The 3,532-nt window shown below is 37.7% G+C and overlaps 1 non-coding gene across 1 annotated transcript; it reads right to left on the reverse strand.

Annotated features, from left to right (window-relative positions):
- Nucleotides 1-3,159: 3,159 nt before the first annotated feature.
- LOC131161055 (small nucleolar RNA R71) lies at nucleotides 3,160-3,265 on the reverse strand. The gene has a single exon (XR_009138217.1). It is a non-coding gene; the product is annotated as a small nucleolar RNA R71 (small nucleolar RNA).
- Nucleotides 3,266-3,532: the final 267 nt, after the last annotated feature.

Consider the following 3,532-nt stretch of genomic DNA (forward strand, 5'->3'; position numbering starts at 1 on the left):
AAGATTTGAATCCCTGACTTCCCGTGAGTCTCGAGTAGGGCACGCAAAAGAATGAAAGAGGGGCGACTTGGTTGACAGCGACGATCTTCTGCGCGAGATTTGTTGCAAAGTTTCCTAAATTGAAAAACAAACCTTGTAAACCCTAGAGCCTATAAGAATTCGCTACGAAGACAAGCTCTGGGTTCCTTTTTGGCCTTTCTTAGGTTAGTGACATACTTAAGATGTCTTTGAGAGCCAAGTTAGATTCGGAGTAGCATAGCTTTGCATTCCAATTTCGGTGTGTGCATGAAGTGTTTGACGACCTATGACAATCAGCGGTGTTCATGTGCTATCCGTGTATATTACACGATCACTCTTTTGTTCCTTATCGCGTTAGTGATAGACATTTTGAATACTAAAGGGATGATCTTTTTACCTGCTTTCTCATTTAGCGCTTTCAATTTACTACTTTCCATTTACTTGTTGTGTGTTTGATGAAAGATTGCAGAGAAGGATAGGCACTACTACGTATTAGTCAGAGGAAAATAGTTTACATGCTTTCATTTAAGTGCTTTCAGTAGTTGGATAGAAAACAACACCAAAAATATCATCTTTTACTTTTTTTTTTCACAAGGCTATAATAAAGTAATTTGGAAGTGGTTTGATAACTGCACTTTAAGTCTCTATGGTTCGATACCCGACTTACCCACTTTCTACTGAACTTGAGATAGTTAGTGATTACGCACCGAAACTGTGTAATTGGACGTTTAACCCGACCTTTACGGTTTATATTTTTAATTAAATATCTAAAATTGTCCAATATTTTAATAAAATGCCAAAATCATCATTCTTGAACTTTATTGCACTATTTATGAAGTTTTGGTAATTTTTTGTCGCAGGAAAATTCCTGGGAATCAAAACCGATATCTATTCGTATTTTGTATATAACTTTTCCGTCCAAACTCTGATCGAGATGATTCAAATTTTTGGAGAAAGAGGAAAGGATTATCTACAGCTTTCATGCTTTGAGTTTTGTGAGATACAGGCTCCAAAAGATTCATATTTGCGATGAAAAGAGAATGAAAAAAATGAAAAAATATAGCAATTCGGGTTTCCTATTCGGGTCTAGGGCTTTCCCCCTCTATCCTATTTAACCCTTCTCTTTCTCTTCCTGCGGAGGCAGCCCCCATGGCACCCCATTCTCCTCTTCTCCTCCTTCTTCTTCTTCTTCTTCTTCTTCTTCTTCTTCTTCTTCTTCTTCTTCTTTAGTTTGTTTTTTTTGTTCTTTTCAATTCTGCTTCTCTCCCCTTTTCTCTCTTCCTTCCCTTTGTCTTTCCTCCCTCACTCTCCCCCTTTCCTCTGTTTCTCTTGGCCTCCTCTACCCTCTTGCAGTACGGCCAGCCTCCTCCACCATCTTCAGCAGTCCCCAAGCATAGCAGAACACTAGCCGACTCCATAGCAAGACCACCAAAGCGCAGCAGCAACTTCTCCAGCACGGCAGCAACTTCACGGCTCCGTGGATTTGTTTCTCTCTCTCTCTTTTCCTTTCTTTCTTTCTTTTATTTACTTTTCTTTGAATCTTGGAATATTGAAGAAAGTTTAGTTTTTTTTTAATGTTATTGGAGTTTTCTTTCTTTTTGTTTAAGTTGAGTAATGTTGGGTATTTCATTATTGTTAAATTAATCTCTTTGTTTATCTAATTGATAGTTATTTTAATTTAGCATTCTTAATTAAATTCAGATATTTTTCTTGTCGAAATTCGATTTAGTTAGGGTCTATGATTAGTAAAGGTTGTGTTTTTATTGTGTTCCGTTATTGTTTACGTTTTTTAAATTTCCGTTGAATTCATGTTTGCATTTAAATTGTGAGTCTTGATTTGATCTCTTAATTGTGCTAAAGGTTCGATTTTTAGTAGGTTCGGTTTTTTTTTTGGTATGTGTCTAGTTTAGTTTCCATTGTGTGTTTTTAATTCCATGTTCTAGGTTGCCATTTTTAATTAACGCGTGTCCCAGTGTTTCCTTAAGTAGGCTAGGGTTTTCATTATTGTTATTTTAATTTCATGTTTAAAGTTTCCATTTTTAGTTAGTATGATCTAGTGTTTCCTTAAGTAGACTAGGGTTTTCATTATTGTTATTTAATTCCGTGCGTGATAGTTTTAGGACTTTAATTTGTGTTTTCATTTAAGTCTCCACAATCTTGAAAACCCGAATCTGAACTGAGTTCAATACCTTTTTAATTTCGATTGGAAGAAAGTAAAATCTGAGATTAAAAAGCATTCCCTGAGGAGACGATCTAGCCCTTGGGCTTAATATTACACGATAGAACTCCTATACTTGGGATAGCTTTCGAGCTGCTCATTTTTTGAGTGAGTCAGTTAGGTTTATAAATATTATTTTTAGTAGTTAAGGATCCAAGCATTGGCGAGCCTACCAAATTTTGGCGCCACTGCTAGGGACTTGGCTACGGTTATAAGCCAACTTCCACTTTAGAGTATTGTTGCCTTATTCTTTTGGTTTGCTCTCTTTCTATTTTCAATTTCTTTGTTACTTTCATTTTCTTTATTTTTTTTTACTATTTCTGAAGTCTGAATCTTTGTGCTTAAAAGTGTGTATGTTTGGTTTGCCTTCTTTGAAACCCGAGATAATTCCCATAGATCATGAGATTGAAAAATCCCATAGATCCCGTAGGAAAAATGTCTCCAATTCATAGAAAGCCGAGTCGTCTAAACTGAAAGCTTGGCAAAAAATAACCCACCTGTTTCCGCTGAACAAATCCCGGAACCCCAAGCTCCTCGCCTACATGTGGTAGGAGAGCAACCCTTTAGGCCTCTTAGGAACTACTTTGTACCTAATGCATGCACATCACCATCCTGCATCCGATTCCCTAATGTTCAGGCGGCACAATTTGTGATTAAGACTTTAATCATCTCGATGCTACCCAACTTTCATGGGAATTTCACCAAAAATCCTTATCAGCATCTAGATGATTTCTTGGAGATTTGTTCCACCATCCATATACCTAATTTTATTGATGATACCCTCCGTCTTAGGCTTTTTCCATTCTCTATGAAAGATAAGGCCAAATATTGATTGACGTCCTTAGAGCCAAACTCAGTGGCCATCTGGGCCACCATGTAGCATGAATTTCTTAAAAAGTACTTTCCAATTAGGAAGACTAACTAGCTTCGGAGAGCTGTCACAAGTTTCTCACAGATGGATGGGGAACACTTTTTTGAGACTTGGGAGCACTTTAGGGACCTACTCTGTAAATGTCCACATCACCAGGTCTCCAAGTGACAACTAGTGCAGACCTTTTACGAAGAGTTAGCTAAAAGAGATAGGTCGATGGTTGATGAATCATGCGGAGGTACTTTCCTCACAAAACATGAGAATAAAACATGGATTCTCTTTGAGATTCTCACCGACAATTCTCAGCAACACACTGTTGCTGCTCGTAGGCCCCTTAACCCATCCACCTCTAAACCTAAGGGAGTCTATGAGTTAGTTGTAAGCCATGACCTAGTGCCAGCTCTACAATCCATATCCAAAAAGCT

This window comes from Malania oleifera, chromosome 7 (genome assembly GCF_029873635.1).
Source record: "Malania oleifera isolate guangnan ecotype guangnan chromosome 7, ASM2987363v1, whole genome shotgun sequence".
NCBI classification, from domain to species: Eukaryota; Viridiplantae; Streptophyta; class Magnoliopsida; order Santalales; family Ximeniaceae; genus Malania; species Malania oleifera.